Source organism: Macrotis lagotis, chromosome 6, assembly GCF_037893015.1.
Source record: "Macrotis lagotis isolate mMagLag1 chromosome 6, bilby.v1.9.chrom.fasta, whole genome shotgun sequence".
Taxonomy (NCBI): Eukaryota; Metazoa; Chordata; class Mammalia; order Peramelemorphia; family Peramelidae; genus Macrotis; species Macrotis lagotis.
Window position 1 is genome coordinate 79,932,852 of NC_133663.1, and position 25,182 is coordinate 79,958,033.

The window sequence follows — 25,182 nt, forward strand, 5'->3', positions numbered from 1 at the left end:
GAATTAAGCGGATGCAATGACTTTAATTCTGTGTCTACACAAGTTGTGTCTGATGAAACTTTGTCAGGATCCTGGAACCACAAGGACAACTCATCATCCAGATAATAAAAATTACAACCAGCATTTATGCAGCAGTACTTTACATTTTGCAAAGTATTTTACATAATTATCTTGTTTAATGCTGAGAACACTGGGAAGGGGGTACTATCATAATTACTCCCATTTACAGATGAGGAAACTGATTTTGAGAGATGTCAGATGACCTTCTCAGACACTTTATCATTTAGCATTTGAGTCATGATTACAACTCAAGTCTTTCTGACTCTGACAATACTTAAGACAAAAAAAGCTAATAGCCTGACTGTACTCTGCCCTGATCAGATCACACCTACTTATTGAATTCACTTCTAGGCAGTACATTTTAGGAAAAGGGACTGATAAGCTGGAGAGTATCTAAATAAGAAGAACCCAAACCCAGTGAAGGACAATTACATTGTTTCTCTAATATTTCATAGGAACCAATGATCTATTTTGATTTTTCTATATAAGCCTTTATGGAGTCATTGACAGTGGTTTTGTCACTGGACTCCAAGAGAGTAAGAGAGTGAGGCTGCTGACTTTGCACAGCCCTGCCTCATTCAAATTCAATTCACTTACAGGTCATCAAGACATCCTTCCAATGTCATCCTCTTTGAGAAGAAAGGATCAACAATAATGTTATCCTTCACTCATTTTATGACCAGCTTACCTTTTTTTATATACAGACTTTGCTTATGATTTTTTTAATGTCACTTATAACATTTGAGTCACTGTAATGTCCTGAACCTTATCTGCATTCATTAACTTACTGCTTGGGCAGATGACCTGAGGAGACCCATGCTACACATTTGCAGATAGTCCATATGTATGACTATTATGAGAATTCTGTGATCATTCATGGCCTGAAGTTAGGTCATTTGCAAAAAATGAAAGCATATTCTAAGTCTTAAAATTATACAGAATTCAAGCCATTATTATTTGCTCTTCCAAGACAGTGGTTTGCAATGACTCCCAGTTACTACAAGCAGAATATTAATGCTGAAAGGAAGGATTTGGTGGCAGCAAGCAAAAAAAGAAAATATTGAACAATTTCCTAAACTTCATTCAGTGAGATATTCTGCTATTAAATTTGGGATCCTATTCATTATCTTGTTGCAGCTACTACCCAATATATGTATATGAGTATTTTTACCTATATAAAACCCATGTACACACATATTTATCAACATTAATGCACTGTTTACATACATATATGCATATATATTATATATATATACACATACATACATACACACACACACACACACACACTAATGAATTAACTTAATAAGGTACTGAATCAATTCCAGGTGCTTTTCAACTGTTTCTTAGGGAGGAATTGAAAAGAAAGAATAGTTGGATTTATGAGGTAATTTTCCAGTGAGAGACATCAAGTTTTTTGTAACTATTATTTAGAATAACAGATACCCAACAATCATAGATTGCACTCTTTGGGAAGCATCCCATAAATTTATATTTTCCCTTTTCCCTATTCATTATTTTTTTTTTTGGTTTTTGCAAGACAGATGGGGTTAAGTGGCTTGCCCAAGGCCACACAACTAGGTAATTATTAAGTGTCTGAGGCCGTATTTGAACTCAGGTATTCCTGACTCCAAGGCCAGTGCTCTATCCATTGTGCCACTGCCCTTTCCCTATTCATTATTAAATCTTACTTTTCTGTATATACTTTCTCCTTAGGAGTTTGGAGAGCTAATTGGCTCATGATGATAAACTAATCGATTGTATGTTGATTGGTGATTTTGCTTAAAACATTATGCCTCATGTATTTGCATTTTAACTTTGGATCTAAATCTTAACCTAAAGTAGGGGTTCTTAACTTGTGTTTGTGGACAGATTTTTAAGGGATCCATATGAACTTGAGTGTGAAAAAATATATTTATTTTCACAAATAATTCTCTTTGTCTTCTTACATTTCTACTAATCTTATATGCTTTATTTTATTCATTTAAAATTTCATTCAAAATAGGGGTTCAGAAACTTCATCAGACAAAAAGTTTGAGAACTTATTCAAATGCATGAGAAACGGTGGGAATTTCTGGCCAAAGCTGATTGATATAGTTGGGGTTTCTACTCCTCATGTCACTCCATATAGGAGGTCTTTTTTTTCTATCTATGCATAAAACTAGTCCTCCTTTCTAGTTATGCTAATTTTTTCAGCCCTTGAGGAGTCTAAAGTATAAAGTCAAAGTATAAAACAGTCATGAAATCCAGAACTCCACACTGTGACTAATGAGTCCCATATTCTCCTGAAAAGATTGCTTGTGGAATTTTTAAAGGTAAATATCAAAAAATGAAACATACCTAAACTATGCACATTGTATACAAGAATACTCATTATAGAACGTATTCCCTCAACAGCAACATATACAGCACACTTATAAAGACCTAAATATAGCAAAAATTCATTTACAATGGAATTGAAACAAGACCTTTAGACTATGCAATTCACCATAATAAGAAAATTACAATTCTGTAGCCTACCACATAGCTCAGGGGAAACAAAATAAGTTTCCAATAGGATGTCATAAATTCATTTTCATCTTGGTGCTTTGTCAGATCAGGCTCTTTGAGCCACATGAACCCCTGAACAGACACAAATACTCCAATATTCATTTAATAGCATCCCCTGAAGAAAGAGGATATTATTCCTTACACTTTAAAATGACCAATGCATAATATGTAACTGGGAGTTATTTCTTCACCACATAAATATCAAACTGATCTATGCCATTCTTTCCACTCCCTCCCCCTGAGCTTAGAGAATTTATCACTTGATCTGCCTCTTTGCTTCTTGAGAGATTAAAAACACAAAAAAGGTAGCTTACATAAGATTTGTAGAAAGCTAAAAGAAAAGAGGGGACCTCAGAATTTATCTAATTTGATACTCTCATTTTACAGATTGGGAAACTAAACCACAGAGGGTGAATGATTTAATTTAATTAATGCAGGTTGGGCACTGATGAGAAGACAAAAGTGAAAAATGTTCTACCTCCAAGAAGTTTATAATAAATTTAGGAATGTAAGTAAACAAATAAATAGAAGATATTTGATGAAGAAGAGAATGCTAATAATTAGAGGAATCAGAAAGATATTTTCTTGAGAGGTGACACCTACATTGAATCTTGATGGATATGAAGGATTCTGGGGAATCAATTTATTCACAATATAGAGTATCCAAAAAGGAGTAATTAATGTATAGATAGGAGACCTAAGTTAGAGTTAGGGTTAGGGTTAGATTACAGTTTAGTGCTATTCCACTATATCAAACATCCACCCAGAGAAATGTAACATACCCATTCTTCCCAGTCAAAATTTTCCCTTGGTTTCACTCATTGGTGGTTCCACTGTAAACCATATTGCATTTGAACTTATTGCCTTCTCTTCATAGCTCCTTTGTATCTTAATTAGGTAAGTATTGGTGGTAGGAACAGGGGGGGGGAGGTAAGGTTGAAAACTTGATAGAATGAGAAACCAGTAAAATTGGGACACAATTTTATAAAGATGACAGAAGATTATGGATTTAGAGATGGAAGGGACCTCAAAGGTTCAACTTCCTTTATTTTCAAGATGAAAAAAACTGTGGCCTAGAGAGTTAAGTAATAGGAGAGGAGTTACGATGGCAACTGGGACTCAAAGAAATAATTAAAGAGGAAGGCAGGGAGAAGTCAAAACTGAAGGAAGACTCTCCTTATTATTCCCTCCTTCATTCTATTCTCTAACCCCAGACACTAAGATGGATAGGAAGCCATTACTTATAGAAGTACTAGATGAAGATATACAAAATTCTTGCAAAGCTTTGAAATTTTACTGAACTTACTAAGTGGTAGAGAGTTCTGTAAACAGCATTTAGAGGTAAATTGATTCCCCCACCCCACCTTCAATGATTACATTTCTTCTAAATATATGGCATGGTTTACTGTCCTTTCCATGGCACCATTTTATGCTTATCACAAGACCAGAAGTAGATTATGTTTTAAGTAATGTAATCCTACTAAATGTTTTTTCTTTGGATCTCTGAAATCATTGCTATAGAATACTTCTTTTCTTTTATTTAATTTTTTTTTTTGCAAGACAGTGGGGTTAAGTGGCTTACCCAAGTCCACACAACTAGGTAGTTATTAAGTGTCTGAGGCTGGATTTGAACTCAGGTACTCCTGACTCTCCAGGGCCAGTGCTCTATTCACTGGGCCACCTAGCCACCCCTATAGAATACTTCTACTGAATAAACTTCCTCTACCAATTCAGATTGGCATCTTCTAGGAAATTCAATGTCTTATAAATTTTTTTGGTCACAGACATATTAAGTAACTTTCACAAAATCTCCAGACTCCCAGAGGGAAGCCTGGAACCCAGATTTTTCTGATTTTATGACTATAAAGTTAATTGTTTTTAAAGGTAATTTATAAAAGTCCTGCTTACACTCTAAACTATTCAAATTTAAAGGGACAACAAGATCTTAAATATGTTATCAAAGTGGAAAGTGTACTACCAGTTCCAAGATTTTCATGGTAGTAATGAATATAATTTAAAAAATAGCATCCTTAGAACTAAACTAAATGTCCAATAATAAGAGTTAGTGCTAGGGTTAGATTACAGTCTAGTGCTATTCCACTATATGGTTAAATAAATCATAGAATGTTTAATGCAATGATCTATAATGCAATTAAGAGGGAAAGAATGAAGAATATGAAGAAATCTCAAAAGATCTTTATAAAATAATGCAAAAAGTACAACTGTGAGAATGAAGCCTATACTAATTATGATCATATTGAAAATACCTGGACAAAGAATTCTAATAGGGACCTAAGGGAAATGCTATGTTATTTACTCACTGAAAGTAATTTAAATATAGATTAGTTAATGAAGGCAGTGACAAGGCAGAGTGAATAGAGCACTGAGCTTGAATTTAGGAAGACCTGAGTTCAAATCTGATATGACATTTATTGACTGTGTGACCTTAGTCAAGTCACTAAGCCCTGTTTGCCTCAATTCCTCATTTGTAGAAAGAGCTATGGGAGGAAATGGCAAATCTTTCCAGTATATTTTCCAAGAAAATCTCAAACAGGGTCACAAAAAGTCAAACAACTGAAAAAATGACCAAGAATATTGAGGTTAGATCTACTTATATCATACATAAATCAAATGATCCCTTTACAAGCACAAATTAGTCACTGTGATGTTTGACTCTTCTTTTAGAATATATAGCCAAAGGAAAGTGCATTTTTTTTTTTGGCTTGAGGAAACCTTTGCCTCAACCTATCATTTCTACTAGCATCTCACTATTTCATTCTACCTTCTGGCTACTATTTGCACTGTTTTGCACGAAAACAGAGTCCCTGTATCACAGGCCAAAATATCTTCTCCTAATGTTCTGAGTTACACTCTTTGCAGAAGCTTTAATGTAGACCATATACCCCGGAGCTACCATGATCACTCAACTCTTTGTCCACTACCACCACTTTGGTTGACATGCAACTGGTTACAATTTTCTAACTCTGATTCCAAACTGCCCAAATCTATTACAGAGAAAAGCCCACAGTAATCCCAAATAAAGGTGTGGATGTGAAGAAACAAGCTGCTAACCATCTGGCGACCAGGTGCTTTCTAGCCAAGCTGCCCACAACACAGTACTCTCCTCTCCTCTTCCCAAATATCCAAAGGAGAAGATTTCCATATCACAGAATGTTCTTCTTGTTTTCACATACCTCATTTTCAGGACCAAGTCAGATAAAATATAGAACATGTTCAGACTAAAGAGTAACTGGGAAAATGGTGACCATAGTTATGACTCCTCAGGCCAAGTTGTACACACCAATCTTTGTATGTTTTCAATAGGGAAGAAAATTGAGATAAGCCTAAATACTTAGTTCTCAATTTTAGCTATGACCTAGCATCAAAAACAAAAGCTAAACAAGATGGAAATACTAATACTAACATGAAGAAAAGGGGTAACAATAATTTAAACACATGCCCCATATATTGGTGGCAGAATAATATTATGACCAGATGACTGGATTTAGAGTCAGCAAGAAATGGGTTCCAGGGTTCAAAACCTGCCTCTGATACAAACTAGCTCAGTAACTTTTGGACAAGTTACTTAATGTTTCATTCAATTAAGTCTGTTTGTTACTGAAGAGTGGGGCATCTTCACGGGGTGGGGGGGGCAAGGGGAAGAAGAGGATGGAGTAGTTCAAGACTAGGAATTTCCAAACCATTGAAGTCATGGGTTCAGTCTCCCCTTCTTTTCCCCTCCTGGACAAAATTTAAAAAAAAAAGCTTTCTACATTCTGGAAATACTTAATAGTATTTAACAGATAATGGGAATAAAAGCTTTAGTAGGGAGTCAGGAGACCTGGATTCTAGTTTTGAAAACAACTATGTGGTCTTGGCCAAACCTCTATCTTTCTGGGTCTTAGAATTTTCAGACATGAAATAAAGGGAGGAATTTAGATATCGTCTAGGTTCCCCCATTACTTTCAGATAAATAAGGTGCTTTTTATATGTTTTTATACATGAAAAAATATTCCTGCCTAAGAAATCATTAGAGACAATTGAACATTATGTTTAAAAAGAAAAAAAAACCTTTTCCATGTTTGGAATAGTAATCAAAGGATGGAAGCTTGTTTTTTTTTTTTTTTTTTGGATGAGAGTAGCAGATCTACTGATTTTTTTTTTAGCTTGAAACACAAATGCAGGAGTTATGGTTTATCTTGTGGGAACTACTTTAGTGCTCTGGAAAACAAATGTTAGAGAAATAGACTCTGTTTCATATTTAAATCAAGAGATTTTAGATTAGAATGGATTAGAAAGGGAAGACCAGAAGAGGCCTTCAGAATCAGGTAGTGCAACCCCTTCATTTGACAGAGAAATGAAATGACCTCCTGTGTGTCTCATCACTTGGTTGAAAAGTTGATGAGGTGAAAACTCAAAGGAACAGCTGGAAAGGGGGGCAAGATTACTTTTTCTCTAGGAATAATTTGACTAATCTTTCATTCATGTCTCTTGCCTCTGTCCATTCCTTGCCATTTCTCACAGTCAGGTTCAGACCTTTTTCATTTATATCTTAACTATCAGAGCTTCTTCTAACTGGTATCTAAATCTCTTTCTCCTCTCATACCTTATTCACCACTGGCAGGTAATAGTCTTAAAATATCATTGTGGTCACATCAGGTGTCCCTGTTCAATAACCTTCTTTGACTCCCTACTTGAGCTGCAGAATAAAGTCCAAACACCTCACCTTATCAATCAAGGCCCTTTCATCATTACTTAATACTCAAGATTCTTCCTCAAGACTTCCCAACTTGAACTCCACCTTCTAACCATATTCATCATCTCTTGGACATCCCTTATAGTTTTTTTTTTCTTTCTTATTCAGTCCCTTCTTGGCATTTCAAGATCTTCTAACTATTCACTTCCTTCATACTCACTTCTATGAGCTCTATGGCTCTATGAGCCTTCTTGAATCAATCTAGTCCATAGTTTTCAGTCTTTCTATCAAACTTCTCTAATACTTGCTATAGGTAGGGCATTAGCAAACAATGTCTTTCATTTACTTATTATTTTCTTTTCTATGGATTTATATTGTGTTTTCCCAATGTCATTATAGAACCACAGACTGCCATAGGTGATCATCTAGTTCCTCTTATTTCATAGCTGAGGAAATTGAAACCCTGAGAAGTTAAATCATTTGTAGAGGCAGGATGCCAAGTGAAATCTTACAATTCAAATTCTAGTACACAGGCTGGAAGTGTTTTTTAAAATTGATTTGTATCTTCAGAGAGAACACCATCATATCATCCATTCATTCATTTATTCAACAGGCCACTCATTAAGTACACATCATGTACAAAGTAATCAATCAGTCTAGTATTATGAACCAGACACCATGTGAGGTGACAGATAAGGCCAAAAATGAAAGAATTCCTGCCTTAAAGAAGCTTACATTCTATTCAGGCAAGACAGGGGAAGGGGGGTAAGACATTCAACATGTGCACAAAATACATATAAAGTTATTTTAGACAGAAGAAATAAAAAAGGCATGTAGTCCAGAGTTCTTGAATTGAACCTAGAAAGACTCCAGGGATAGACGCCTTTGATGAAAAACAGCATCCATTCCAATCAAAAGAGTTCAGGAATAAATGGAGTTTTCCTTAAAATAAAAAGTTGTATCTATCTATATCAACAAAAATTATATATAATGAGGATAAACTAGGAGCATTTCCAATAAGATCAGTGGTGAAACAAGGGTACTCATTATCACCACTACTATTCAATATAGTATTAGAAATGTTAGCTTTAGTAATAAAAGAAAAATAAATTGAAGGAATTAAAAGTGGCAATGAGGAAGAAAACCTTTCACTCTTTGCAGATGATATGATGATATACTTAAAGAACCCTTTAAAATCAACTAAAAACTACTTGAAAGAATTAACAGCTTCAGCAAAGTAGCAGGATGTAAAATAAACTCAAATAAATCATCAGCATTTCTATATATGAACAACAAAGACCAAGACAAGATATAGAAAGATAAATCCCTTTTAAAGTAACTGCAAACAACATAAAAGACTTGGAAATCTATCTCCCAAGATGAACCCAGAAACTATATGAATACATTACAAAATACTTTTAGAAAAACATCAATTGCTCATGGTTAGACTGAGCAAATATAATAAAAATGATATATCTACCCAAATAAATTACTTATTCACTGTCATACCAATCCAACTTTCAAAAACCTATTTCAGAGAGCTAGGAAAAAAAAAACAAAATTCATCTAGAGCAACAAAAGATCAAGAAAATCAAGGGAATTGATGGAAAAATGCAAAGGAAGGTAGACTAGGTGAATCAGATCTAAAACTACACTAAAAAAGTGGCAGTCATCAAAACTGCCTGGTACTGGTTAAGAAATAGAAAAATGAATCAATTCATTAGGATAGGTAGAAAAGATACAGTAGCAAATGATCACAGTAATCTACTGTTTGACAACCCCAAAGACAATAGTTTCCGGAATAAGATCTCACTATTATACAAAAACCATTGGGAAAGGTAGAAAATAGTATGGCAACAATTAGGCACAGGCCCACATCTCACACCCTATATAAAAAAAAGGTCAAAATGGGCACAAACTTTAGGCATAAAGTGAGATACCAGAGACAAATTAACAGATTAAAAAATACTTTGTCATATCTATGGAAAGGTCAGATCTATGACCAAACAAGAAATTGAGAACATTATAAATTACAAAATAGATGATTTTTGACTATATTAAATTAAAAGTTTTTTTTTCTCTAATAAAATCAATGCAGTCAAGATTAGAAGGAGAAAAGAAAACTGGGAAACAACTTTCACAGCTAGGGGTTCTGATAAAGATCTCATTTCTAAAATATTTAGAGAATTGAATCAAATTTATAAGGTTACAGATCATTCCTCAATTGATAAAAGATCAATAATATGAACAGGCAGTTTTCAAATGAAGAAATTAAAGCTATATATAGTCATATAAAAATGCTCCAAATTTTTATTTATTAGAGAAAAGCAAATTAAAACAACTATGAAGTGTTTTGCTATTAGATTGTCTAAGATGACAAAAACAAAAAAGAGACTATGATCAGATTAATGCATTGTTGGTGAACTAATCCAAACATTTTGGAGAGCAATTTGGAACTATGCCCAAAGAGCAATAAAACTGATTATATCCCTTCAACTAGCGATACCAATATTAGAGCTAAATCTAAAATAAATCATTAAAAATGAGAAAAGTCCCACATGTTCAAAAATAATTATAGCAATTCTTTTTGTAGTGGCAAAAATTGGAAATTGAGAGAATGCTCATAAATTAGGGAATGGTTGAACAAGATATGACATATGAATGTTATAGAATACAATTGTTCTTTAAGAAACCATGAGTGGTTGGACTTTAGAGAAGCATAGAAAGAATTGCATGAACTGATGCTGAGTGAAGGGAGCAGAGCCAAAACAACACTGTGAGTGGATCAACCTTGATGGATGCAGTTCCTCTAAGCATTTCAGAGAGCTAGGACACCCTGGGAGACCTGTTATGGACAATGTTTCCAGAGGAAAAAAAAAAACAAGAAAAATCAAAAACCAAAGAATCTGAATGGATATTATGCTCACTTAAAAAAAAGATAAAACTATCATGATTTTCCTTTCTAGCTCATGTTTTTTCTTCCTTTTTCCTTGGTCCTAATTCCTCACACACAAAATGACTCATATGTAAATATATAAACACACAAGTACATGCAAGACTTTTATCAGATTGTTCACTGCCAAGGGATGGAGGATTGGGAAGGAAGGATCATTGAAAACAGTATAATTTATAAATATGCAAGTGGATGAATATTGAAAAGCTTCCATAATATGTAATTGAAAAAATAAAATTATGTATTAATTGTTTTAAAAATCCAATAATTAAATTTGCAGAAAAAAGTTATATTTTCCTCCAATTATCAAAATGATGAGAAACAAACACAAAAATCTGGGGAAAGTGTCAACTTTCTGGGGGATGGATAAATTACTATTTTATTAATTATTCCAGAAAATATCATTATTCTATGTCACATACTGATTTCAATTAGACTAAAATATGTTTACATAGATTTGAAAAATCTTATTTTATTATTATTATTATTATTATTATTATTATTATTATTATTATTATTATTATTATTGAAGGTACTACAGGTCTTTTTAACTTGATTTTCCAAATTCGGAAATGGAGACTTTCATGGATGAAGAATCATGTCTCTGGCCATAGAGCAAGTTTTAGAGAATGAATTCAAACCCAAGACTTTCTTAACTTCAATTCCCAGGCTGACAGTGCTTCGTCAGACTAGTCATTTGTTTTTAAGACAATTCTAGAACCATCGACAAATGAAATAAACTCACTGGAGAACCTCAGAATATTTTAGCAAGAATAACAATTTCTCATCTACGAGCTATATTTTACATACTATCCTATTTACTTATGTTTATAGTACCAAGTTGTTTTGTGGCCAGTATTTTACAAATGTTTACAACTGAAGCTGCTGAGAGAGAGGGAACAAAGTTAAGAAATACATTCCAAAATGCAATAATGACATTTCTCTGAGGTTAGTTTGCACCTTCCAGACTTTAGATGAAAATAGCTTGCTAAATTTTCATTTCAGTCTCTCTGTAGGTTTGAGAATAATTATAAATACCACAGGATGGACTAGGTTTGCTCCAGAATAGATACATGAGGTGGATGCTTCCTTTCCATGGAGGCCACTGTTCTTGCACTACTCATCAATCAACATTGGGGCTCAATCACTTTCTGGCTACCATCCTCAGTGTCCCATCTCTATGATATTCTCTTAATCTCTCTAGCTTTACAATGGGTAAACTGCTCCCACTGTTAGATCCATTATAGGCACATCCTCTTGTTTTCAATCCATCCAAAAGATAAATAATAAATGTTCTAAACCTGGTTTTGCCCCAAATGAGAAAAAAAACTATCAATGAAACTCTGAATAAGAATATTTAATAGACTTATATACTGTCCTTAGACAATAAAAGTAGAACTAGAAAACTGAAACAAGATTAATGTTTCTTGCTTTATTCATTATTATGCTCATTCCAGACAATCTTTATTTTCTAGGTACTATTTGTCAATAAAGTATATTCATAAAGTAAATTATCATAAATAAGAATAGGATCATCAAGGGTCATCAGTCATGATGCTTAAAATGCAAACTTAACTCTATTGCTGAATTCTGATTTTTCAAGATGCTTCATCTTTGGTGTTTAACCAATTATATTAATAAAGCTCACACCTTCCCTAGAGGGACAGAGAAAAATGTAATTAAAATTTTAAAATCTTTGTGAGTTATTCTTAAAGATTCTGCTGTTTCACAATGTCATCACTCTGACTTGAATGTTATCAGGACCTTTTTTCCTTTCTCTGTCTAGACCTATGGTTACATCAATCTGTAGCACTCAAGAATGTAGGAACTTACTCCACTGTGTAGGTTGCAATTAGGGAATTAATCTGAAATTTAAAACTTCTGAGATAAGCCTGAGGGTTCTGAGATTTTAAAGGATTAGTCCATGCCTACATAATCAATATAGGTCATAAGTGGGATTTGCCTCAGCTTTTCTTGACTCTGAGACTGATGATGTACTTTTAATACTGAAATGCTATCAATTTGTTATCAGGATTATTTAAATTAAATAACTTCAGTGTTAACCTATAGAGGAAAAGTCCCTACAAAAGGGAATTCTCAGTGAAGATCATGTTAAAATTTACTAAATAATGCCTTTTTATTTCTTGGCAGACAACAGATTTGGGGATATCATTTTCTCATCCATCAATTTTTTTCAAACCATATGAATGGTAAAATCTAAGCTTCTTGAGAAGCTGTTCCTTTTTTCCCCTTTGAGACCCCAGCACTCAATACAGGTAGAGAAACTAAAAAATGTTTATACTCTATGGAAAGAAATGCTGTAGGAAATTTACTTTTACAAAATATGAAATTTTCTTTTACAAAAAGAAAGCAGTTATACAATTACATTGATAATCTTTGCTTTAGTTATGTCTCATTATCAAAATCCTTTCAGAAAGAGGTGCCTTCTCTCTCTAATGTTCACAAAAGAAAATCTTTAAGAAATCATGCTCTCTTTACTTATAGTCTAATACAGAAGGCAGCAATCGCTAGATACCACTCTTTCTGATTTTGAAGGAAGAGATTCATCTAGGCAATTTTTCATCTTTCCAACACACACACACACACACACACACACACACACACACACACACACACACACACACACACACACTATATCTAGGATGTTTTCAAGTGAATAAATCTAATCTATGAGATATTGCTGGCACTGCCCCTGTCCTGAATTTTCTGTTCATTAATTCCTTCAGTCTCTGGCAGTGGTGAATGTGACATAGGTCTTCAGTAAATTAATTTTACTTCTATCTCCCAGTGAAGGCACAAACCCTGTTTCTGCTTAGTTTCCTTCCTGAATGATGCACATTGCACCTTTCCAATATTTGTCAAATAAAGACAGTACAATGCCTAAGCAGCGTGGGTGCAGGTGAAGTAGCTACTGAAAGTGGTAACCATGGCAACATCTAATTCCTATTTAATTTACTGTCTTTTAGAAGTAAAGGTGAAAAAAGAGGGAGTAGGAAGATTGCAGGCATAGAAACATAAAGACATAAGAGTAGGAAGGTAAGTGAAGCAAGTCATAAGCACAGAGACCCACAGCCTTTCCTGCTCATTTCCTTTTGGATAAAAATAATAAAACTGAGAGAAATACTAAAAATAAGGATCATCTTTTAAAAGAGGTTGGTGGTAATATAGAATATTAACTAGTTTCATCCAAGAGGAATTCTTTGCAAACAATCACTGCCCAATTTAAAAGTGACCCCAATCCCTGACCTTGGACTTTAAAGTTAGACCCTCTGTATGTGCCTGCACAACTACATTCAAACCCCCAGCAAGATTCTGAACCTTTTCCCATTCAAAAAATGGTATTGAACTAGGAACCTTCCAGATATTTTTTCTCATTGGGACATATCCCTGCCCAGCCACTAGGTGAGTGGCTCTGGGTTTGTAAGGCCTTTCCTTTAAAGGAATATGAAAGTCAGTTGAGTCACAAAGTTGGACACACCTGAGCAGTCACCTCACTCCACCCTTGGCCCAGGCAGCAATACTGGAGTCAGAGTAGGTATGGAGGAGGAGGAGGGTGTGAGCATCCCATGATATAATTAGGTCATGTGGCTTCTAGTTCTTGCTCTGTCCCTAGCTATCTGGGTGACCTGGGAGAAATCACTTAACCTCTATAGGTCTTAGTTTCCTCATATCTAAATTGAGAGATTTGCCAGATCTCAGAGTTGCTAACTTTAAAATTCTCGAACCTCTTAGGCCTTGGATATGAAACCCTTATTCAAGTTCCTCTTCTGGCCTAGGAATATTGAATGAAATATTGCAAAACAAAACAAAAATGACTTAAAGGTGGAAGATCTGGCTTTGAGTCCAAGTTCTCTGAGCTGGAACCTGTTTTGAAACTTACTTTTCACACCTGTAAAATGGGAGCAATATTTGCATTATTTATTTCATAGGATTATTACAAGTAAATGGCACTATATAAATCTGAGATATTATCATCATCATTATTATTAGTCTTTTCTAGATTCTAAGCATATCATCCTTGGAAGTGTAATAAAATTTATGAATCTTTAAATGCATATTTATATTTTGGGTTTCAGATCTATGCTTTTTAGCAGTGTGGGAAATTCCTTGGTAGGGGACAGGAAGGAGGATAAAGAATTGACTTGTTGCCAACAAACAATTAAAATAGAGGGTGAAAAGGGAAGAGTTTTTAAATTCTATTGATTTTCTCACTGAATTGCTTTGGTGCATGTAGATAAGAGTTCCAGTCTGTTATTTCATTCTTATTGCTATAATGTTAAAAAAAAAAACGTTGCCACACCAAATTCAGTGTTTACATGACTAGACTATGGTCATAATACAGACAATGTTTTAGATGTAGGGCTGAAATGCACATCCTAGCATCATAGATTTAGAGGTAGAAAGAACCTCATAGGTCATCTTCATTTTAGAAGTGAAGAAACTGAGGCCAAGGGAAATTTAATGACTTGTCTAAGATCAGATTTATAGTAATCATCATAGGTAGGATTTGAACCTAAACATTCTGACTCTAGATACAATACTTCACCACTAAAATGGGAGGATATGATATATCCATATGCATATATGTATGCAAATATATATATAATATATATTCCTTTACTCAATATGTGTGTATGTATGTATATTCTTTCTGCTTAGCACAATTTCTAACAAATAGTAAGAGCTTAACAAATGTTTTTTAATTGAATGTTTTTTCCATTATACCATATTGACTCCAAAGCCAGATTTCTATGTATTATACCATACTGCTTGTCCCTCTCCAATGGAAGAAAATAAGAAATATTAAAAGGGGAAAAATGAGATCTCAGGTGGCACAAGTGAATGGAGTAGACCTGGATTTGAATTCTACCAAAGATATTTAATAGCTGTGTGAGCAGAGGTGTCACTTAATCTTTCAAAGACTCACTTCATTTATCCATAAAATGGAGAGAATAATAACATCTACCCCACAGGACTTCTGTGAGGGCCAAAATAAAGACTGTATAATGTATTATTTCATAAAGTGCTTTTCCAGTCTCAAAATGTACATAAATGTTTGTTATTATCTTTTCCTGAAGAACATGGAGAATGATGGTTAAAAAAAGAGACATACCAATACGTCTAATTTTTTTCTGAGCCAAAAAAAAGATTTGAAGCTACAATTCCAAAATTGGTTTTTCTTAATATTAACTTACTCAAAAAGTTAAACAGGCAATTGCTGCCAGTGAAAGTCACAATGACTCCAAAGTACATCTATTAAAAAGTTAATTTTCAGCTTAGAAATATTTTATTTATCCAGAAAATGAAAGGTAACCCCTGATGGCCAAAGTCTACCAAGATAAAACAGAAGGGGAAAACGTATGACTATTAGGTAGGAAATATTGGTAAAGTCTCAGCAACACCAAATCCTGCTTTGTAAGTAAGCTTTAATATACCAATAAGGACACAAAAGTGCTAAGTGGTCCCCCCCCAAAACCAAAAATAAAAGAAAAAAAAGCAAGAATTTCATAGAATGATAGAGTTAGAGTTAGAAGGGAGCTTAGAAGATAATCTAGTTCAAATCTTTCATTTTATAGAACAAGAAACAGAGGGCCAGAGTTCCTTACCCACAACCCTCAGTTTCTCTACAGTCTTATAGGTAGCATATAGAAGAGATGCTATTTGAATTCAACTACTCTGACTCCAAAGTCAGTATGTTTTTCCTCATTGCCATAAAAAGATAATGGTTGGGAGAATTTTTCAGATTAATTTTGTAGAAAAATATAAAGAGTGATGAACCATATGATAGTAAAATTAGACAGATTCAGAATTGGTTGAACATAACATAATAAAAGAGAAGCAGTGGTTCCATGTCAAGTTTGATAAAAGGGGAGCATCTCACAAACCTGTGTGTGATTGTGCTACTAAATATTATTAAGATAAAGTAAAACAACACACTAATTATTTGCCTAAGCCACAAAAAAATGGGATAGATATTTAACTAACTGGATTACAGTTAAGATTTTAGAAGATCTAGACAGGCTAGACTATTGGACTAGAGCATATAAAAATGTAATTTGGCAGTGATATAGTACTGTATAGATTTTTTAAAAATCAATTTCATAAACAGAAGGAAAGATAGACTAGACAAATTTTTAATAGTTGTAGGTTTCAGTGAATTGTTAACCCCAAAATGTCAACAATTGTGCAGTCCATGTCAACAGAAATGGCAGCCTAAAAAATGAATAAATTCCTGAACTGCATTAGAAATTATATAGGTTGCAGACATAAAGAGATGATATCATACTATACACTGATTAAAGTATTTTGAGATATTGTGTTCAGTTCTGAGTATCACATTTTGTTAAGGACATTGATAAATTGAAAGCATCTAGAAGATGACAATCAGGATGGTGAAGATCATTGAGTCTATGTTGTGTAGGAATGAAGGAATTGGAAATGTTTACCAGCAGAATAAACTTGGAATAAGGGACATCTTAGCTGCCTTGAAGTATTTTAAGAGTAAGTATAAGACACTAGGAGCATTATGTTTGGCTCCATGGGGCAGAACAAGTGTCATTGATTGGAAGCTATAGGGAGGCAAATTTAGACTTGAGGTAAGGAAAATCTCTTTTATAATTAGAATTCTCTAAAAAGAAGACTGGGCTGTTTTAGGAGTTAGATAGTTTTTTCTCAAGCAAAGGCTTGGCCTAACCATTTGCCAGGTCTGTCGTAGCTGAAATTCTCCAGATACGTATTCACTAGATGGTTTAAGGTCCCATCCAACTCTGAAAGTCACAAAAGGAATATATGCAAAGACAATTCTTTCTCAGGACCCTTTTATAGCTAGATGTGACCAATACTTGACTGGAATGTATAATTTAATGGAATGCATACTTCAGAACTGCATTGCTAGATTAAACAAAAGCCCAGAGATGTGTCTCTTTCAGTCAGTCACAGGATATTTCATGTATGGTTTCAACTGCTTTCATCCAATGATCAAACAAAGCCTCTATCCATCTTTAAAAGTTGAGAAAGGATTTATCCTACCTAGTTTATTTTTGATTGATAGATTAAATCTGAAGCTTTAAATGATTGCATTCATTGAGACCCCTATACTTCAAACAATAAATAAATTCATTATGCTCCTACTATGTGCAAAATTGAGGATTCAAAGAAAGACAAAACAGTCCCTAAATTCAAAGGGATTGCATTTTAATAGGGAAAAGAAAGTGTAAGTAGACACAAAGAAGATAACGTACAGAGTAGAAGGGAAATAACTTTAGAAAGGAAGGCTCTAGTAGCCAGGCAAGGGATGGTGGTGATGTTTGGAAGGCACACATCATGAAAGAATGCTTACATAAGGTTATATTTGAGTTAAGGGATTCTGACAGGTGGGGGTGAGGGGTGTGGGTCATGGGGGAAGGGTGTGTGGAGCAGGTTGAGTAAAGACATGTTCAAGATAACAGATTGTGAGGAGGGGAAATATAAGAAGATTAGAAGGTAAGGTGGGGTCAAGTTGAAAAGAGATTTAAATGCCAAACAAAGGACTTTAAATGATGCTGAGGGAACCAGTAGACCCTGGAGTTTGATAAGGGAAAAAACCTCAATGTTTGATGATAGATTTAAAAAGAAGAAAATATGTATCCCATTTTGACTAAGTCATATACAGATTTTCCCCTAAATTTTCAAATATCATAGATTCATAGACTTCTAGAACTACAAAATTCTTTAGAGAGGTAAAATGTTTTATCCAATCTCAGTTAAATAATTAGTGGCAGATCTGGGATTAGCCTAAAATCTAATCCGGTGCTCCTTCTACAATATATATGTACATACATACAAACATGCACAATTATACATTAAATATATATTGTATTTATGAATACATCTTAACAATATTTGTTAAAAGTGCTATTATCATTCCAAAGAAAAGAATTCTGTCTCTCTGGAAAGCCTGGAAAACTCCTGATTTAAATTATTTTTACTGAAAAATATTGGTCTAATCTAATTCACTTTTGCATTTCAATTCACCCTGAAGAACAACTTCTAATGAGCATTCTAAAAATCCCTACAAGGAAGTACTCAAAACCTCAGAAGAGTAGGGGAGGAATGGGAACAAAATAATCTTGAGGTAGTAAAACAAAACAGATTCTTTCTTTCCCCACCCACTCCAGCAAATGTGATTCTCTCAATGCATCATCTTCCTACCTTCATATCCAACTACAAACAACAGAGCAATTTTCATATTCCCTTCCCCTGCTTTCTCTTGTCAAGGGCCATTTGAAAAGTTTTACTTCCTCCTTTGTAGTTTAACTGCTTTAAAAGGTTGAAATCATTTTAAGATAATGACTATTCTTGAAGAATTCCAAAAGGTTCTTTATCATGGTTCTTTTTCTTTATTTTGGAATACGTATAGCTATGTAGCCATTGATAGCAATTATTTTTCTCTTGTGGATATAAATGAGGACTTAATAGACATCTTTTTTTCTCCCTTGGCACTACAATTTTCTCTTTAAAAATCAGATGTGCTATATAATTTATATATGTTACATCTATATCTATCTATCTATTTATATATCTACACATACATAAATGTGTATTTATATTTGTTCATACATTTATAACTGGAAGAGATCTTAGAGATGATCAAGTGCACTCAATCAATTTAGAGATGAGAAAACTAAGGTGAAATTAAGTGACTTGCCCAAGGTAATACAGCTAATATCAATAATAGCATGCTAACTACTATGTTAAATTTGCATTTAGAAACATATACTTGCATATATATATTTTAATATGCAGGTATCTATGTTAAATTGTTATAATTTTTTTAAAAATATAATAATATCTTGGGATATTTGTGGAAAAATACATTTCTTCATTCAAATTTAACTTATGTAATGGAAAAATAACTTCACAAAGAATCATCTTTACAGGACGGCAAATATTGTTAACAATTTAATAAATGTCTGTAAATCATTTACTCTATAAATCTACTCACCATCTTGCCACTTCCCAAACTAAAACTTCTTCTACTGGTGATCATTCTTCTTTCAAGATGTAAGCTCCTTTTGGTCTACCATTTGGTCTACACTTAAAAAAATTTGTTTTTCTTTCTTCTTCTGTTCCTTATGTAACTCATATATTACAACACTTTTTCCTTGTGAGGTAGTGATCACTATGTCATCTGTGGATTATTTGTTCCTTCAAAATCCTCCACAAATTTCATTCACATCTATTGTTCAATTGAATCATTCCTGTCCAGTTTTTAATGACACCATAAATTTGAGCAGTAGAAAGTGCATTACTCTCAAGTCTACCTAACAGGTGAGAAAAATGAAGCTGGCAGACTTTAAACATTAAGATCACAAGACTGGTAAATAACAAAACTGGTATAAGGATATAGACTCTATCTCCTCTACTAGGTAGTAAGATCCTCAAGGATAAGTTTATAAGCTCTCTGAGAAAAGGAATTGGTTCATCATTTATAGGCTTATCTCTCTCAAGACTAGAACCTTATAGATGGGAGCTATTGATGATCTTTTTATCTCATGTTCCAGACCCGAAATAGATCTCACCAATAATGCAGATGTCTTTCCATTTTAACCATTCCCTCCTTGTGGTGCACTAAGTGGTAACCAGGCACTGGTAAAAGTGCCAGGCCTGGAGTCAAGAAGACGAGTTCAAATCCAGCCTTGCAAGTTTATTAGCTGTACAACCCTGGACAAGTTACTTCACCTCTATTAACCTCAGTTTCTTCTATAAAATGGGGATAATAATATCATCTATCTCCCAGGGTTGTAGTGAGGATCAAATTTGATAATAATTGTGAAACACTTAGCATAGTAAACACCATATAAATATTAAACATTACCGTTATTTAATACAATAAAAAAAGACACAAGTGGGGGAACAAAATCCCAGGAGAAGTTCAAATCACTTCTACATATTCAAAAATAACCAAAATGAAAACAACCCAATTTGAGACATGGAACTCAGCTCTGGTCAAGGTATGATTTACTTCCACCGTTTAGAATTTAAGTAAACTCTTGATACACAATTTCACTGAAAATCTGGGGAACAGTGTCATTAAGTTTTTGTTATTATTCCATGTAATATTTAATGCAATACTATGAATGTGGTAGAGGCTTAATAAATCTATAATGGGTGAATAAGTGCATAAAAATTCCTGTGCTATAAATGATGTTTGTCCTTCATTCTCTAGGAAGACCATGACATCAGGGAGAGGATGCCATGACAAGAAGGTGAAATGAATTTGAATGGGGGGGAGGGGCTCTGTGCTGAGTCATCAGCCTCACTTTCTCCTCCAGAGCCATCTAGGTCCAGTGGTCACATATGAATCCGGATGATTGGAGATGACTCTGGATGGGAGGCAATTAGGGTTAGGTGACTTGCCCAAGCTAATAAGTGTCAAGTATCTGAGGCTGGATTTGAACTCTCATCCTCCTGATGCCAAGGTTCATTGTGCCACCTAGCTGTGCTATAATTGAATGACAAAGGTCTAGAAAAGAATGAGTTTAAATACCAAGTTCAAAGGAAAGATATAAAAGGAGAAGAATTCTGTGAAGAGATAAAAATAACATCTGTATGCAAGAAGGACCATGAATAGGATTTTAATGTCTTTCTGTTTTTGTCTCCCTAGAACTAAGCACAATGCCTACTGCCTATGAACTGCCTAATAATGATTTGTGAAAGCCATCAACCAGATTCTGATTACCCCAATGCTATGAAAATGTAGATGTAATCAAAATGGAAAAGGTGTGATGTAACTTAAAGGAAGAGGTGTGACTCAAAAATCCTATTAATATTTATCTCTTCTGACCCTACAATTCATAAGAACTCATGATAGTTCTTTCAGAATCACTATAAAGGCTCACATGTTTCACTAGTGATTTATCTAAATGTCTATTTCTAGTTTTGCTGTATGTAGTTAAAGCACTGACATTTTGAATTCTTTAATCTGATCTGACAATAATTAAGAAAAATTGAAGAGAATTACCTAACCTGAGCCATAAAGAAACATGACAGAGGGTGATTTGGTGGACAGGTCCTCAGAGTTGGAGTTAGGGGATATGAGTTTTCAAGGTCACAGGATTTAGAGCTATTAAAAAAAACCTTAGATCCTGTTACACATGAAAAAACTGGAGAAGTGAAGGGACTTGAATACACAAGGAGGAGATCCAGAGTTCAAATTCAGCTCTTCTCTATAAACTCCCAGCCTTTTACCCAGTTCTGCTGTCTAATAATTATTTGATTATGGCTAAGTTATATAACCTTTCCAAACTATAAAAGTCCTATGATACTTTTATCCATTATTATCCACTCAATGACAAAAGAAGGTTTTGTGGACCCCTTGTGGTGGATTTCTTGGAAGCCATGTTTATCAGCATAACAATGAATATCTAACAATCATAGATCTAGGTCTGAAAGGGATCTCAAGATCCATTTCCTTCAACTTCATTTAGAGAAGAAGAAACTGAGGCTCAGGAAATAAAAGTGAATTGTGCAAGATTACTGGCCACTTCACAGGTTTGTTGAGAAGTAAAATGCTTAAAATCTTATTCATTTGTGAATTATTATCTCAGTAAATAAGAAAATAAAAATCACTGCAACAGTTTCAGTTCTAACATGGAAGATTCATGGATGTAGCAATTTATACATTTAGTAAATGAAATCACTTTTACATTAGTATTAACTGCCTTTTAAATGTCAACATCTAAACTATATTTCTCAAGTTTTAACAGCAACAGGGCGTGTCATGTATCTAGTCAAATGTCACATTGCATATTTGGGTTCCAATGATACATGTTGCCAAAAAAAACCCAAAACATCTTTCTTCCCTTTAACTTATGTTATTTAGAAATTTTGAAAACTGAATTTAAAAAAAATGGTGAAAGAATGAAGTCCCTTCAGGCTTAAAGGGTATGGACCAAAATTACATTTCAGATCTTAAGTTTCTGGTCAAGTTCAAGCTTCCTGAAATTATCTAACATGCATACACACACACACACACACACACACACACACACACACACACGCACAGAAACACATCATTTAACTTAGGAAATGCTGTTGTCAGAAAAGGAGTTTTGGCCCTGAGATCTGAGATTTCTTAGTTACTACAAGAAGACAATCTACAATCTTAGGGCTCCTGAAATACCTTCTGGAGTGACCTATGAAGTAACAACTATGCCAGTTTCATTGGGTAATGCTCTCTCAGCACATTCTTTTTTTCACTCTCCTCCCAAACCCTGTTTAAGGTGCTGTAAGCATGTCATTCATCAGGGAGGGAAGAGGGAGTTGCTGCAGAGAATGAGTAAGTCCTGAATCTGTGACTCCTCCTAAGTCCATTGGCTCTGATATCCCGTAGTCTAGACATAAAGAGAAGTCTAAATCATTACAGGTGCAACCAAGAAGAACAAAATTCTTTGCTAGGAATGGCACTGTAATAGATGAAATAACAGAGAATTTTAATTTGCTAGAATAAATTTAAATTGTTAGAATAAAAAAAACCCTCATTTTTGAAACTAGTCATTTGGATTACAAAGATCTAACAAAAGGTTCTCCATTTTTTTTAAGGGGAGGGACCTCTCACAAAACTGTTGGAAATGCACAATAACCTCATGCCAAATTGTAAAATATAGAAGATTTAAATAAATTGCCAAGCAAAAATTTTGCTCTACTGGTCCTAAATATACAATGATATTTTTTTGGACAAATGCTTATTTATAGAATGAATCTGTGAAGACTAGATAAAAATCACAACAAAGATAATTTTTAAAGGAACACATATCAGAATATCAATTTTGATTAAAAAAGGATTTTAGTATGTGCATATATATGTATATGTATACATATGTCTATACATACATATAATACTAATAGTATACAAACATATTTTATTGAAATATCAATTATTTAGGAAACCATAAGGATTCTTTCCAAAATGCACACACCTACCCAATAAAACCAGGGCTTCATGGTACCCTCAGATAAAAGGCTGGAATCTGCCTCTCAGACAAATGTTACAAAGGAAGATTTTTTTTGTCAATCTAATTTCAAATTTTAAAAAAATCTTAATTACCTATAGCCTAATGATAGAGCAAAAGGGATTTTGCCTTTACTTAGGGCTGGTACCTGCAGCCCAAGCTTGGGACATTTTGCATAATTTCTCTTACATAAAAAGGCTTTGTTCTCCACCGCCTCACTGCGGCTGAAGACCTCTATTTCAGTTTGCAGTCATTTCCTCCTCTGGCTGGTCTTATTGAAAAATAAATATTTTAAAATACAAATTAATTGCCCTTGTAGAATACCTCCTCAACCCGACAAACAACAATATCCTTTGTCTTGCATTGTATCTAAGTCAATGTCATTTTACAGCCTTTCAGCACTCAATATTGTTGATCAAAAATGAACTGCCTCAAATGTTTTTGTCTCTTCCTTTTTGCAATGAAAAAAATAACGCTATATATTTTCCTCTTTTAAGGTTTTTACTCTGAGAGTACTCTGATGGTTTCCACACAGCAGATGGTACAAGCCAAATAGGCTTGTTGCTGGTAAAAGCTTTTTATTTTCTGACAAAAGCCTTTTAGCCCTGTGATGCCAGTCAGGAGAAAATCGATTTCCCAGTGTGCAGGCTATGGTCTTTCCGAATCCTGCCCCTTGCCTTCTTACCCCCTCCTCCTAAATCCACACATCCCCACTTCCCCCCACCCCACACACACTTTCTTGAAATTTCCATCCTTAAACAAAAGAGGAGGGTGGGGAAGGGAGGCAACACTGCAGCCCAGAAACAATCATCATTTACAAAAAAAAAAGATTTAAAGAAAGGAAAGAGCAGCTATATTGGGCAGTACTTTCCATCTTCTTTGCTAAAAGGTGATTCGGTTGTTGAACTTCAGAAATTTCAGGTTTGCCCGCTCCGCTCCCCTTCCCCCCCTTTTTATTGGGGAAAAAAGACATTTTTTTTCTTTTATTTTGGTACCAACGAATTGGATGGAAAATGACTAGAATGACAGGGCTGCTTTTTCCACTTACCCGTCATCGTGAAGCTTGCAGTAAGTTAAATGTAGTTAGATGGGAAATTAAACAGAAAGAACACCCCCCCCCCCCATTTCCCCAGCTCCTCTTTCATGCACCCCCCCGTGGCACTGACTTCTCCCCTCGCCTTGTACGGAGCTCAGGTAATCACAGCTGTGGGCGAGCTGGTCCTAAGGGTGAGCAAGTGCAAGTGTGCGGGTCATGACCCCGTGGAGCCCCTCACCCAGACGGGCGAGCAGATGGAGCACGGGGCAGCCACGGCCCCCAGCTCGGAGCCGGGGCGCTGCTGGTGCTTTCGGGCACCGCTGGGCAGGTGGGGGCTGTGACAGCTCCGCTTCCCAGGCGGCCTGGCAAGGGGCGAGGTCGGGGGTGCTGCGGGGGACGTGCGCCGCCTCCCGTTTTTCTCTTGGCTCCTAGGGGAAGTGGGCTGCGGGAGGAGCCCCCTCGCCTATCTGACGCCACATAGGTGCCCCTTACCTGGGCGCTGCCGCCACTGGCGCTGCGGCGGACAGGACAGCTCAGGTCCCGGGGAGGAGGAAGCCAGGCCAGGCGAAGCGCGACTCCGCAGGGCTGCGGCGGGGAGGCTGCGGCGGGGAGGCTGAGGCTGCTGCTGCTGCGGCAGCCGCTGGCTGAATGGACGCTGGCGGGGAGCTGGCTGCCAGCAGGCTCGGGGACGCCTCCCCTCAGCCCCGCCCTCCGCCCTGCCCAGCCCCCCACCCTCCGCCCCCCTCTGCCCAGCTCCGAGTCCCGCCCAGCTGGCTGCGCGCTCTGCGGATGCCACCGCCGCCGCTGCCCCCTCCGCAAAGTCTCGGGGTCCTAGGCCAGTCCGGCCCGCCCCCCGCTTCGTCCCCCCGGGCGC

At 35.4% G+C, this 25,182-nt stretch overlaps 1 long non-coding RNA gene across 2 annotated transcripts in view; it reads right to left on the bottom strand.

Moving 5' to 3' along the window:
• Positions 1-24,885, bottom strand: part of LOC141490999 (uncharacterized) — a 233,603-nt gene extending 208,718 nt beyond the window's left edge. For both annotated transcript variants that reach the window (XR_012469423.1, XR_012469422.1), the window contains exon 1: positions 24,801-24,885. This is a non-coding gene — a long non-coding RNA (uncharacterized LOC141490999). The remainder of the gene's footprint in view (positions 1-24,800) is intronic.
• Positions 24,886-25,182: the final 297 nt, after the last annotated feature.